This window comes from Nasonia vitripennis (assembly GCF_009193385.2).
Source record: "Nasonia vitripennis strain AsymCx chromosome 3 unlocalized genomic scaffold, Nvit_psr_1.1 chr3_random0009, whole genome shotgun sequence".
Classification (NCBI taxonomy): Eukaryota; Metazoa; Arthropoda; class Insecta; order Hymenoptera; family Pteromalidae; genus Nasonia; species Nasonia vitripennis.
Window position 1 is genome coordinate 89,047 of NW_022279629.1, and position 16,198 is coordinate 105,244.

Here is a 16,198-nt window from a genome sequence, read left to right on the forward strand (position 1 = left end):
TGTACCTTTGTTTCACCAGGACCTGAGCGCACGACCGGGTGAATCGCCGGTGTTGTAATTGTTACTCCCTTAACCCTGTGGGCTCACAGTGGCAGAGGGTGGCAGCAATGTGTCGGAATGTGGGTTAGGATTTTTACGGTGGCACCGGGTATCGTCACGTGTGCTCACGTAGACGAGACTCGATGTTGCTCGGGTGTTCCGGGTTGCCTCGTGTGCTCACGACGGCAATTCGGAGTTTCGGATTTCGGTTCGTCTACCAAATCGTCACGTGGGCTCACGAGATGATTTCGTCGGCGCAGGTCTATCTCTCGCTGTTCCTTGTAGTAAGGTGTGCGCACGATACTACCCGGAGTGGAGCTCGAGTAGAACTCTTCATCGTGCCGCGCGATCCGCCTTATAAAGGCGCGCGGTGCGGATATATGTAGGTGCGTTTACGGCGTACCGCGTACGCCGCTCGCGCGCTCATTCCGCAGCGTGCGGATTCGCCTTTTGTTCGTTGCGCGCGCGCTCGTATTTACATGTGCGAGACTCGTGTCTCGTCACAGCTGAATTGTTTGTAACAATAGAAGGATTAAAAAAACGCAAAATAGTGTTTTTCAAAAATCAACTGTTTTTCCCAAATTCAAAATCCAAAAATAGATATGGATGTCAAATTTCATTGATATTGACGGAGTAGTTCCAGAAATATTACTGTGTACATACACACACACACGTATCCATACGGACATTTTCTAAAAACACTTGATTTGAACTTCTAACAAACCAAAAAGTATTTTCTACAAGTATTGACGAAACTCAAAATTGTACTATTACGTAGCTTCCTCTAGCAGGAAGCAAAAGATGGCCATTAACTTATAAATGTACCATAAGTTTGATCATCAGATTTGAGATGATAATCATCTCTTGATAATCATATCAATATATCGATTAAGTAAAACACAGATTATAATCAAATTACATTTAAATAATGATATAGCTGATATATTAAAAAAAAACATAAGCCGATTATTAGATAATAATCATCAGAAAATTTAGATTCCCTATTGCTTCCTCCTAGAGGAAGCTTTGTAATAGTAAAATTGTGAGTTTCGTCAAAACTTTTTAGTATGTTAGAAGTTCAAATCAAGTGTTTTTAAAAAATGTCCGTATAAATGTGTGTGTGTGTATGTGTGTATACCGTAATATTTCTAAAACTACTCCGTCAATATCAATAAAATGTGACATGCGTATCTATTTTTGGATTCTAAATTTTGATTTTTGAAACAAACTTTTTTGCGTTTTCTTCATCATCCTATTGTTACAAACAATTCAGCTAAAATGCATTTAAGAGAGAATAAAATTATCTACTTTGCCTTGTTTGGTCCTCGGGATCGACCGCTTTGTTCAGCAGATAGAATGAGAAAGGTGATTTAAAAAAAAATTCATATATCTAAAACTAAACATCATAACCTCACGAAAAAAAATCATGTCGATGGGTCATATGTCTAACTATATCCCATTGAAAATTCAAGCGATTTGACTACTTATTTTTTCAGTAATAAATCAAAAACTCAAATAAATGATTTTTTTGTGCCTCGATTACGGACGTAAAAAGGCCTTAATGTACTTGAGATTTTAGAAAAATGTAGGTATTTTATGTGTTTTGGCTAAGTTCATTTCGCAGCTTTCAAACTCCTATGATTCTTAAGATATCAAGGTTTCAATTTTTTTATTAATTAGCAAAACAATGTAGTCAAATGCTTCAAAATTGTATATTATGTTTTAACATAAAAAAAGCTATTTGGTGCTAAAATTTTGAACGATTTTGTCAAGCAGTTCTAAAGTAAAAATCTAAAAGGTAAAAACCGAAAAAAATTTTTTTTCAAAACTTTTGCTTCCTTTTATAGGGGTGTCGTTGCACGTCGTTAAAGTCCCTCCCTATAAATTCATGTCATGCTGATATATGTCAAATCGAAGATCAAAAATTTTTTCTTTTCTCACCCACGGTAAATATGTTTCAGAAACAGTTCCCAATGCACCTGAATTTTTTCAGATTTTTAAATCACTTTTTACCAAAATAGTAGGGAGCCAAAGATGGCAATTTTGGCAATTTTCGGGTTTTCAGCACAAATTAATTAATTCATAGGTTCTCAAGGAAGCATTTTTCACTATAGACATGGATGTACTTTTATCTGTAAAATTTTCTCACCTTTCCAATAAAAATACCCTTAAAGTTATATATATATATATATATATATATATATATATATATATATATATATATATGTGTTGTGACGGCCAAGTGCACGTCAAATGTCTAACGGCTAATCATGTACTAATTGTAATAAGATTATTGTTTCAGCAAGCTGCCAACGAGCGCCGAAACGAGCGAGAACGAGAAACGAGGCAAGATAGAGACAGAGAGAGTGAGAGCATAGGTAGCGCGGTTGCCGCCTGGCCGCACAGCGTTGGCGAGATATGACAACGATGTGCCGACGGCCGGGAGAACCGCGACTAGAGTTAGTCTCGCTGCGCTATCCACACGAGTAGCTTGCGCTACTATATACGCGGATTTGTTGTGAGTCCTGCGAGCATCTCGAGAGCGAACGATATTCGTCCGTGCGTTACCGACGAGTTGCTGCGACGCCCGTCCGAACTGTACATCTCCACGTCCGAGACTGGACCACGTCCGTTGCGTCAAGTACTACTGCCACTACCGAGTTGTAAGTACCTGCACTCTCACTCTCTCACGTCGACAGGGTAATATCTCTCGTCTCTCTTTATCGTTCGTCGAAGTGTGCGGCGTTTGCACCTCCGTGTATAGTTACAATTGAATATACATTTCCTTATCTAAACTTCTCGTGTGTTATTTCCTACGACCCGACCTACGCCGTCTCCGCGGGCTCGTGTAAAAACACGTGCATGATCTGAGTCGGCCGAACCGTGCCTTCTGCACGCCCGACGTTAATTTACAATAAACAGGGCCCGTCTGGCCCTGGTTATAACACGGCAGGAAAGTATTAACCGAGTGTTATTATATATATATATATATATATATATACCTTAATATTGGTGAAAATAAGAGTTCGATCCGGACTACGACGGCCAAAAAATTAACTTAATTATCCACTGACTTTGAAAAATTATGTTCAAGTGTATGATTTATGTTATAATTTTTTGCAAGAGACATAATATATTAACGATTCCTCGACTTTGGTAGGAATATTTGTAACAATAACATCAAGTTCTATGATTTTTTTGATGATGATCCAAGCGATGCAATTTATTTCTATAAGCACACATGTATTTAAATAATTTATCACTAAGCTTTGAATTTTTAGTCAATGATGGACATTAAGGAAAAATTTTCTCCTACAGTGACTTTCTTTATTTTTATGTTTGCTATCTTTGTGATTCTTTTAGGAATGCTCCAAGCAATTCATAAGCTTTGCCACAGACTTTAAATATGAATTTTAATCATTTTACCACAAATTTATGGATCTCCTAATTTTTAGCCAAAGATACAAGGTCTCTGCCATTCTGGGATCCATACAGAAACTTTTGCGAGAGGGAGAGGGGTAGAGGGGTCTGCAAACTTTTAGACACTGAACCATCTAAAACTTATATATTAAATTATGTATCAAAAACCGCCTCATATATTAGCAGGCAGATTATACTTTATATCAAAACAATATTTTATTCAATATAAACCTATAAATTTAGTTGGAGGAAGCTACGTGCCAATGAATTGGCAGCGATTTTTTTCATTCTAAAGTTTTCAAACAATTTTAAAATCAATGAAATTCATACAATATGTATCCTTATAGGTGTTATTGTATGGATTCGGGTTTCCACAAGACTCAGGAAAAATATTAATCTTGTCTTGTATTGCGATGAAAATCAAAAGAATACCAAGAAAAAAAATTATTTAACATGTTCGAATCCCATTATCGTAATTCGTTTTTTAGATCCAATAATAATCTTACTTACGACACCGGGTTTGAAAAAGGCGTAGTTGTGATAACCCTACCCTGCAAACTTCTAAACGCTAAAATTTATCTGGAAACGCAACGCGATATATGCGAAGCTATAAACTTTCAAATGCGATAAAGCCAAACATTTATCATTTTATTTTACTCTGCAAAGCGTCTTATATCCCTTGATGCCTAAAAATCTCCAATAAGTTCACCTTATTTTTTGCACAGCTTTGTTGCGTACTCTTCTTCTTTGCGGAATTTTATTAATTCATATTTAGACTTTCTGTATTCTGCTATTTGTTGAGTTGACGAATTGCTGGTCGTGTTTCTGTTGCTAGCAACACTTCATACTCATTCTTAGGGCATTGAATTCTTTTTCCAAATGGAGCTTTGACACCTATGATGTGCAGACTTTTTTCTATTTTTTTTAGCTCTATCAACACGTATGCGATTTACTTCTTAATCTGTTCGTGCACCATATTCTCGATCTAAGCGTATTTGTACTCTTTAAATTTTCAAAAGTATCACCTTCTTTTGCTGGTTTGGAAAAAGTCCTGAATATTGATGATTTTGGTACTTTTGGTTCCACGTTTTTATTTGTCCGTAAGTTTATCTTCTTCGGTCTCTTCTTGGCATCAGTATTAATAAACCGCCTTGTCCCTGGCTAGCAGATCGTTGAAAGATCTTTTTATCCGTCATAGTAAACTAAATAAGGCTTCTCTTTGACTATGACATTCATTTTTAAGGATATAATAATAATAAGCTTGGCAAAAGCGCTAACAAAGTCACTTGACCATTTAATTATAAATAATCAAATAATCAAAGACAAACTTGGTATAGCGAACCACATGAATGTTTATTTTTGCAAAATAGGCTTTCACCTAAGTAACCAAATTCTAAATTTGGGTACAAAACAAAAAAAATCTCCAGATAGAAAGAATAAATCAATTTACCTATATCATACAAAGAATTTTTAGATACGAAGTATTTTAGATTCATTAAAAAATAAAACTGGAGGTGTAGATAATATCAATGCTAAAACATTAAAAATAATTGCAAATTATTTAGTGAAAACATTAGAACACATTTTCAATATGTTTATACAACAAGCCTCGTGGCCAACATTACTAAAACAAGCAGATACAGTTCTATACGTAAGGCTGGCAACAGATTATGTATGTAGAATTACAAATATACTAATAAATTAGAAAGCTATGGGATAAGATATTGGGAGCATCATTTTTCATGTTGTATGTCAACGATCTACTGAGAGATATGCAAAGCGGTACCATTGTTTCTTAAGCAGATGATATCGTTATCGTTGCTAGTGATAACACGTGGTCGTTTGCGCAAGACAAAATACTCTTCGTAGAAGAGTTTTAAGTAAATAAATAATTATCTTAAAAAAGTTTTAAGTGGCTTACTTTTAATAAATCATCATTAAATGTTAGCAAAACAGTGTATATAACGTATGGTAGCTATCGTGATAGCGTGCGTGATAGCGTTCCCGAAACTTTAGATATGAAAAGATAGATTGATAGATAGATAGATTAGCATTTATTTTTGCACAAGTCAAAAAATACATATGTATCACATATTGTCACAGACTTATCACAGATTCGTTAAGTAATTATTACGCATTATGTACATTTTTTTTCTTATTTACTACTCTATCACGTCACTTAAAAATAAAACCTTTGGTCATAGACATTAAAAATAAAATAATAATATAAATAAAATAAATAGTTGGACGGTACAGTATTTGACGGAGTCACGGAAGTGTCGCAGAATCAATGTTCTGATCGACAGTACATTCAATCTCGCGTACGTATATGCGCCTACGCATCACAGCCTTAAAAGATTTAAGCGACTGAAGATCTATTACGTCGCGCGGGAGAGAATTCCAGAGGCGCGCACCCTGGGCTTTAAAGGAATATTGCCCCGCGTCGGTACGCGCGCTTGGCACCACTAGTTCTTGCGGATCCCTAGCTGAGGTTGACTGTTTCCTGTCAAAAAGGGCAGCAAGATACGGCGGCTGTCCCGTTACAACTGCTTTATAGAGCATCACCGCCGCAAAAAACACCCTTCTTGCCTTCACTGGAACCCAGTCTATCTTCCTCCTATAGGAGGAGATGTGCTGGTCCCTTCTAACACCACATATGTACCTCACTCATGAGTTCTGCAATCGCTGGAGTCGTGTGCTTTATTGATGAATAATAATCTTAGAACGAATGAAAGAACTCAGAGTGAGTTCCAACAAAAGGAAAGGGTTGAGTGAGTGAAGGGTTCTTTTTAATTAACACACACGATTTCGCGGTACACAAAAAGCACTTGCTTTGGCGTAAAAATCCTCACGGTTTAGAGGGAAAAGCCTCAGCAAGTGTAAGCTTTATTGAAAATAAGGAAAGGGAAACTATACAAATAAAAGAAAGAGAACAGTGACTCTAAAAGAGAAAAAACTCAAGTGAAAGAACGCACGCAAACGCAAAGACGCGAGGTACCTTTTCCGCACGCAGAGAGAGCTCTCTTACCGCAAAGACGAACGCAAAAACCGCCGCTGAAGAGGGCGTTGAGCAGGCTGCGTCGTAGTTCGCCGCTGCTTCCGTCCTGGTCCTGGAGGTCTGGAAGCCGGGCCTGGGGAGCGAAAGGATGATCCGCAACCGTGCACCAAGCGCGCCCCGACGTCTCGGGGAGCCATACGCTTGGCACGAGGGCAACAAGGGGTGTTGCCGCTGTTCGCTCGCCCCGAAGGAGTCACGTACAACACGTGGACACCTTCGCCAACAAACCTTAAGACTATCGCCTCGAGGCACACTCACACACTCGCACAAATACACACACGCGAACGACGCGATCGCGAATTTTCCGCTAAACACTACCAACACGGCGCAGAACGAGGTGAACAGTGATAGCTCTGAGATGAACAAGTCACTGGCTCACCGTCAGAAGACAAAAAAAAATCGAAAAGCGTAAGGAAGCCAAGCGTGCGAAGCGCTAGGCAGTCCGAACAGGAATCCGCGCGCGCGGGCCCTTCGCGCGCTCGCAAGCGGGGTCGGCGGCGCGCAACTCGACGCATGCGCGCGCGCTCTCAACGTCGCAACGGAGAGCGAGCAGCGGCGCGAAATTCAAAAAGCCTAAATTTACACCTACTTGAACGAATAAAACGAACTGAACAGTTGACCTGATACGTCAAGGTAGACAAGAGAGCAGTAATCCAGGTGCGGGGTGGAAAGAGCGCCCGCCAGCTACTTACGCAGTTCCTCGGTGGTGCAGGATCTGAAGGATCGAAGTCCATAAACGACTCTATTAACCTTTCGGCTAATCGCATCCACCTGCGGTTTCAATGTCATCTTCGAATCCATTACAACACGGAGGTTGGTTACAGTGCCGGCAAAGGGTATGAAGACGCCATCCTCGATCTCAATGCCAGGCAACTTTAGACTTTGCACCTTGTTAATATTACTGTCCGACCCAAAAATAATAGCTTTAGTCTTCCCGACACTAAGGCGAAGCGCGTTCTCAGCCGCCCAGACCGCCACTGCACGCGCCACAGCCGATAGTCATCAGCATATAGCAAATGCTCGACACTATCCGATAATTCGTCCTTAGGGCCTTTAAAAGAAGCCAAAATGTCTCTGAAATCGTTGATATAAAGACTAAAGAGAAGAGGACTCAGGACCGAGCCCCGTGGAACGCCAAGATTGGTTGTGAGCCAATCAGAATTGCCAACTGTTTTCGTAACCACTTCATGGTTACACCCTGTAATATATGACTTTATCCACAGAACTACAGACCTAGAGAAATCCATTCCTATTAGCTTTCGAAGAAGTTTAGAGAGCGAAATCGTGTCGAACGCCTTACTGAAATCAAACATCAGGAGGATAGTAAGCTGTTGCTTTTTGCTATTAATATCCGCCCTAATGTCCTCTGACAGACTCAGTAGTGCTGTTTGCGTACTGTGATAACGCCGAAAACCCGTCTGGCGTGTATCAAGAAGCTTCCCTGACTCTAAGTACTCGGATATCTGGTCGTGAACAATCTTCTCTAGAACCTTGGCAAGAAAACATAACAGAGCGATCGGACTAAAGTCTGAGGCGGCTGATGGAATAGCCGTCTTCTTGAGGGGCACTAGACAGACCTTTTTCCAGGCTCCAGGGAAGACGCCACTAGACAGAGAGGAGTTAAAAATAGATGCAAGGTGTTGGCCCAGGACCGGAAGTGATTTAGCAATGACATCCTGACATCCAAAAGAAGTAATACAATAAAAAGAGAAGAAAGCTATAAATATCTAGGTGTAATAATTGACTGTAATATGAAATGGGGCAAACAGGTGAATTATATAATTAAGACAATATATTGCATTTTTATTTTTGAAAAAATTAGAAGTAGAATGGACAAAAAAACATTGAAGATGATATACTATGCATCTTTTAAAGTTTAGTAAAGTATATGGTATAATAGCCTGGGAAAGCCTAACTTAGTATAAGGTGTAACGGCCCAACAGAATACAGGAGTCTCTCGGCGCGCCTGGAAAGTTCTAGACGAGCAAATTCGCGATCTCAAGATTAAGGAGAGGTGAGAAGGGCGTAGTGGGGCCAACGCGATGCGCGGTAGTATAAATGTCACGGCGAAATTAAAATAGGACAGAACGTAGCGAGGAGTCCGCCTGGTCAAACGGCTCCTACCAATAACATTGTAAGCGATCCGCGTCTCGTCGGAGTGAGTGAAAACCCGAAAAGGGGTAAGTCAAATTTTCGTGCGATCAGTAAAGGGAACGAGCCGTGGAGTAATACCAAGCACTCCAGTTTTGATAGCATCCATTAAAGAAAAGGGCAAAGGTTTCCGACAATAAGACTACCAGGAGTCGTAGCCCGGTGCGACACTCGGTCATCGAGGTGTCAAGTAGTCGGGCTCCGATTCTCGAGAATTACATCTGGACACGGTCAGCCTAACCAGCGGAAATTTGCAGCCGAACGAACGCAGCTGATGGGACGAGCGAGACACAGACCGAAGCTACGATCAGGAGCGAGGCGGTCATTTTGTTTTGACGACGCGTTGTGCGCGATGAATACTAATCGTATTTGGATGTGTGAGAGTGTGGATTATGCGAGTGTGTGTGTGTGTGTGTGTGTATTAGCCTGCCTCAAAATAACGAAGGTATACGAATTTTATCGCACAACCCTCAATATTATAGCCATACAAGTCAGAAGGCACTCTGTTTTTTTTTTTTTTTTTTTTTGAAAATTTTAAATTAATATTTAGAACTTCTCCGACCCATTTGAAATTGTTGTCCCACTTCCAAAGCAAGTGCTAACTTTACAGCGCAATTTACCTTACATTTAAAAACACGAAAAGCTTATATTTTTGTAGGGTTATTTGTGCACGATACTTTCTCCAAGTGGCTACATCTGTTACCAAGTCGTCACAGAGGGTCACCTTCGTACGGAAAGGCGGCCTCAAACCTCAGTAAACATTAAACTCTAAAAATGCATTAAAAATTTTGAATTTAAAAAATAATAATATTTATGAATATTGAATTATTATTAATATTCTGTATTTTAAAATAAACATGTCCAATTTCGAATCGTAAAAATCCGTCGATTTTTGCAAATTGACATAAAGTATGTCCATATGTTATTGTAATATACCTTATTTGTAATATTTTTGAGTTTCAAACGGCATTTTAATTGTTGAAATTTATTTAATATGGTGGTTATTTTCGTAAATATTAAATATTGTAAATTAAAATTAGATAGAGGTTTTGATAGAGGTGTGCCAACATGGCTGCCACGAGTGCGGACCACATGTTAAGGCCAGGAAATAAATTGTTCGCGTGTCATACTAAAAAGACAAGTGGAATTGTTGTGTGTATTTTTGTGATAATATATACCGCGCGAGTTATTTTGAGAGAATTGATAAAGTAAAAACCCTAAGTGATGTGTTTATTATCTGCCCAAACCACGAGGATGTCAACATAACCTCAAACGTAACTCAAGATCTGCTAAGCAAAGAAGTGAAAACCGTATTAGCTCAACTTAAGAAAACTACAATAAGTGAAATTAAGAATCAAACACTAAATGAACTCAATGATAGTAAAGATGGGAATGAATCTGAAAGTGAGGATGAAAAACTAAGAATGGAAAATGCATTACTAAAAGAACTAATCAGCGAATTGAAAGAGCAGAACCAACTCTTAAGAGAAAAGATTAATATGGAGAAATCTATCATTCCAACGCTAAGAACAAAAAGTTTTGCTGAAATAACAGCAGCTAATGAAAAAAGAGTTCAAAAACGTGTACCAAAAATTATTGTCAAAAAAATGAATAAAGAGGACAAATTAGAAAAAATTACGGATAGAGTAAATCATTATTTAATTAAAGACAAAACAATTCAAACAAAAAGAGTAATAAAAAAATGAAGAGGAATTAATAATTAGCTGCAAAGACGAAGAAAGTGCTGACAAAGCGATAAAAGCATTAAACAAGCTAAATAGCATATGCAACGTACAGAAAGAAGAAATGCTGAATCCGAAAGTAAGAGTTGTTGGCATAAATAATTTTGAAAATCTAGGAAACGACGCCTTAGAATCTGATATCAATACTAGAAATTTCAACGAAATGAAGAAAAAGAGTTCAGTCCTATACAAATACAAAAATCCTAGAACTAACCTCCAAACGCTCATCCTGAAGGTAACCGATGAAATCTACAAGAAAATCAGAGAAAACAATAACAGAGTTTTCATAGGGCATCAACGCTGCAGAGTCTTTGATCACATTAGTGTAAAACCTTGTTTTAAGTGTGGCAGATACGGTCATAAAGGAACAAAGTGCCGGAATGAAGTAACATGCCTAAAATGTTCTGGAAACCACCAATAAAATGAGTGTCAAACAAATAACTATAAATGCCCAAACTGTCTACATAGTAATAACAACTATAATAAAAAATACAATACAGAACACTTGGCTTTTGACAGTCACGAATGCGAAGTGTTAAAATCTAAAATAAGGAAAATGATTGAAACAACTGACTACAGTGTATTCTCTATCATTCCAAGATACCTCGGTAAAATAGAACAACAACATTATCAGACGACGACAACACTATCAGCTGGATTATCGACTACAAGTCTGCATAGCATAAACTCGGGAATAGTGAGCAAAAGAAACAACAAAGCGCATAATGGAAGACATTGACTTTATTGAAATAAGTAATAGTGAATTAGAATATAATAACATACGGACCCTCAATAAAAGTCTTAATGATGATAACACTAAAAACTTAATATTATGTATAAATGTAAGAAGTCTAAATGCAAATTTTGAGAAATTTGAGACTTTTATTGAGCGACTAGCTAGGAAGCCAGTGATTGTAGTGTGCACGGAGACATGGAAGCTAAAACATCCAGAGTACTTTCACCTAGGTGGTTATAAGAGTTATTACAATAATAGTGTAATCAATAAATCTGACGGGGTAATGCTTTATATAAAAAATAATATATTTGAAAGTACTAGGATAGATGAGATAGATAGACTAAAAATAATAAGCACAAATATAAAATTAATAACTGGTGAAGCCTTTAAAGTCTCCGCGATCTACAGATCACATGACTTACCAAAAACAGAATTTATCCATAGCATTAAAAAATTCATGTTATCACAGAGAAAGATAAAAAACCATTGTATAGTGGGTGATTTCAATGTGGATATACTAGACGGTAATTTTAGTACAAAAGACGTATGCGAAAAACATTTAGCCAGGAATATATAAATAATTTTTTGGAATTCAAATATAGTCCTTGTTTCACAACGATAACTAGACCCTCCACCAACAATGATGGGGGTACATGCATAGATAACTTCTTTGTGAAGTCAAATAATATTTTAATAGATTCATACAAGTTAACAAATCCTTTCAATGATCACTACCCTCTGATGATAAATATTAAACAAGAAACTGCACAGATAAATGACCATACAGTTTCGAAACGTATTTGTAACAAAAAACTAAGGAGAGAGGCTAGTATAATTGATTGGAACTCTATCTTGAGCATAGATAACCCAGATTGTGCTATAGAATCTTTAATAGAAATAATACATCACTGTGTTGATAAAGCTACTATTACAAACAAAGCAAACAAAAACAAAAAGAAAGATTCTGTACTACGCAAAAACTGGATAACAAGTGCGATATTAATCTCTTGCAAAACAAAAGAAAACTTGTATAATTTAATGAAGAGCAAACCAACGTGTCAAATTTTGAAACAGGACTATATTAATTATTCAAAAATATTAAATAAAGTCATCAAAGATACTAAGATAAAATACGATCGCGAAACCATAGAGCGAAACAGTGATAATCCAAAGAAACTGTGAAAAACAATTAAGGCTAAGTTAGGTAAATCAACTGTACAAAAAAAGGAACAAATTGAATATATATATGACAATAACGTAAAGCTTGAAAATAAGGAGGAAATAGCAAACACTTTGAATGAGTATTTCTGTACAATAGAAGGAACATTAAGTAATCATATTGTCGCACCGGACGAAAATGAGGTAAAACTTCCAATCAGTAATAATCAATCAATGTTCATCAGACCTACGAATGCGATAGAGATACATGAAGTAATATGCTCCATGAAAAAAAAAAGCAGGTGGAGTGGATGATATAAGTGTAGCTACCCTTCAAACTATAGCAGATTACATTCTTTCTCCATTGGAATACATCTATAACTTATGCATTGAGAAATCAGTATGGCCTTCAGTCCTCAAGAGGGCTGAAGTTATACCTATTTATAAAGCTGGGATTAAGACTCTGATGTCTAACTACCGGCCGATATCCCTCATTTCAAACATTGCGAAAATCCTTGAAAGAATAATTTTTATTAGGCTCTACAATTTTATGGAAATACATAATATAATATCAGACAAACAATTTGGTTTTGTTAGTAATAAAGGCACCACAAAATTCTGCTTAAAAAATTAGAACGATATGGTGTAAGAGGGACTGCTTTAGATTTGTTTATCAGCTATCTCAACAGTAGGAAACAAAGAGTAAAAATTCCAAATTGTATGAGTGAAGATAAAACCGTAACAACTGGAGTTCCTGAAGGAACTATACTAGGACCGTTACTATTTATAATATACGTGAATGATCTACTGAGAGATATGCCAAATGATTCTATCCTGTCCTACGCTGATGACACCATCGTCATCTCGAGTGACGATACGTGGGCTAAGGCAGAGGAAAGGATGAATGAATATTTAAAAACCGTAGCGAAATGGCTATCAGTAAATAAATTGTCTTTAAATGTAGAGAAAACGGTTGTCATGACATTTGGAAATTACTGTGATAGTGTGCCATTAACAGTTGATATAAGGCTAGATAGCAAATCATTAAAAAGAGTTGAATTCCATAAATATTTAGGATTAATCTTCGATTTTAATATGAAATGGGATAAACACGTTGATTATATTATAAAAAAAACAAATATTTGATCTTTATTTTTGCTAAAATTAAGAACATCATGGACACTAAAACACTACTTACTGTTATCATGTGATAATCACGTTAAGTTATCGACAAAATTATCACGCGATTATCACGTAATAATCACATGATTATCGCGTGAATAATAACAAAATTCTGAAATGTTATTAAAAATACTAAAAACGGTATCTATTAATTATTGAAATGAACTATTCACAATAAATAAAGGGTGACATTAAAAAAAAAAATTTCTCCACCAAGATTTGAAACCAGAACCTTAATGTGATAATCCAATGTGCTACAAACTGAGCCATTTGCTTTTTTCAAAGGTTTATATATAAATGCAATCCATATATGTAGATTTTCATTTTTATTATTATTCTTTCTCGTACAAATAAATTTTCTTTTTGAAATAGAAATAAATAATAGAAATAAATTTATTGTTATTAAAAAAGTAATTGGTTATAATTTCATTATTTAATTTCATAATTGAATTTTTTGTAATTTTCAAACTGATCAATATAAGCAATTATGATTTTAATAACAATAAATTTATTTCTATTATTTATTTCTATTTCAAAAAAAAAATTTATTTGTACGAGAAAAAATGATAATAAAAATGAAAATCTACATATATGGATTGCATTTATACATAAACCTTCAAAGAGAGCAAATGGCTCAGTTAGTAGTGCATTGGATTGTCACGCATCACTACCACCGCATTGGAGGGAAGGGCTGGGCGAAATACAGAGTGCAATAAACTGTTAACCATTGTGTGTGATTATTTTCCCCTCTCCCTAGCGTTCTCCTAAACGTGGCGATCGCGCCAAATCATACGATTAAAGACAAATCCTAGCGCATGTGAGGCTCTAGGTGTTGCGCACCTGTGTTGGGAGGCACAGCGTCGCAGAAAACTTGGAACAGAGGTATATAGGCCTAAAGGAAAAAGTGAACAGAAAAATGGAGGAAGGGCTGAAAATGGTGGAGGATGAAATAAAAGAAGAAGGTGAAGAGAGAAAAAGAAACAGAAAAGAATGGAGGGAGGCATGGAAGAGGGACAAGAAAATAGGGAAGATGGAAAGTTATAAAAGGAAAGGAATCAAAGGGGTTCTAGAGAAGATCAAAAAACTCGAAAAAGAGAAAAGAAATGCAAAAGCAGAGAAACTCAAGTAGGGGAGACTGCGAAAAACGGAACGGGGGCCGAGGCGGGGAAAAATAGAAAACAGATGGAAGAATTAGAATGAAGAATTGAGGAGGGAGAAAGAGATAGGAAAAAGAATATCGTAATTATATCGGGTTGGCCGGAAGAGCAGTGGGATAAGAAAAGAGTGGAAGATTGGATGTAAAGAAAACTAGGGATAGAGACAACTTTAAGGAACACGTGGATACAGAAAGGGAGAATTCGCAGGATAGGCGCAGAATACAGAAACTAGGAAGAAAAAGGGTCAATTATGAAAGAAAAAGCAAGGTTACAAGGATCAGACATATTCAAAGGCTATGAACTAACACGGAAGGAAAGACGAAACAAGGAGAAACTAAGGGAATATGCGGCAAGGGAAAGGAAAGAGGGAAAAGAAGTTAAGATAGGTTACAACAAGTTATGAATCGAAGGGGTAGAATACATATGGAGAAAAGGGAACAGGAGCTTTTTCGGAGAAAAAAGAGCACGGGAGAGGGAGGGAAAAGGAGTTCAGAAGGGCATAATGATAATTAGTTGAAATGTTGCAGGAATAAAGAGATCAGATGAGAGGACATGGGTTTATTTAAGAGGGTTTGATGTACTCTGTCTACAGGAAACGTGGCTAGAAGACAAAGAAAGAAAATTATGAAAAAAGAAACTAGAAGGCTTTGAGGTCAGAGCAAGAAACGCGAAAGAAGGGGTAGAAAGAGGGAGAGTGAAAGGAGGAATGGTGATGGCTGTAAAATTAGGAGAGAAAATAGAGAAAATTGATTGGATAGGAAAAAAGACGATTGAATGCATAGGAGCAAGGATAAGGAGAGGAGGATACATAGTGGATAGAAACGGTATACACGAGATGAAAAACAAGAAAACTTTAAGGAAATAGAAGAGATAGTGGAGAATGCCAGAGAAGAGAAAATGATATGGTGCGGAGACATGAATGCGAGAACGGAATGTGAAGGAGGTAGAATAGATAAAAAAGGAAACAGAGACGAGGGCATCAAAAGTCGGAAAGAAAAATTGAGAAGGACAAGAATTACTAGAAAAGATAAGAGAGATGGGCCTAAGCATAATAAATGGAAAAACAGAAGGAGCCGAAGCAGGAGAATACACTGCATAGGAGGGGGGGGGGGCAAGCTGATCAGTGATAGACTACGTAATAGCTAATGAGGAAAAAAAGTGGGTTGAGTAAAATGAATCAAGGGGCGCGGTAGCGCCCCCGATGGCAAATATAAGTACCAGAGTACTATACGGGCTGTCGAGCGCACCGCAACCTTATATTCTTTGAAATAGAGTTTTCTAACCTCTACAAAATATTCAAACATTCATATCTTATTCAAATTCGTTGTTTTATCAGGCGAATCAATATCATTTTCAAAGATATTAAAAGAACTTTTAATTAAAAAAAGTTTTGTAAAAAATGAACGGTCCGTTATCATTCTATAGCTGACCAAAATTTTGTGTTGTGTTTCTCTATTAAATTTCTTTTCTTTTCCTAAGTTCCGTTCTTATCCTCTAAACTTCCATGGCGCGAAAAATCAAATTGAATTAGAAATAAAATGTATATATATATATA

The 16,198-nt window shown here is 37.0% G+C and overlaps 1 protein-coding gene across 1 annotated transcript in view; it reads left to right on the forward strand.

Annotated features, from left to right (window-relative positions):
- LOC116416842 (relaxin receptor 1) overlaps positions 1-16,198 on the forward strand; it is a 96,527-nt gene that overhangs the window by 65,508 nt on the left and 14,821 nt on the right. The gene's annotated exons all lie outside the window — the stretch shown is intronic.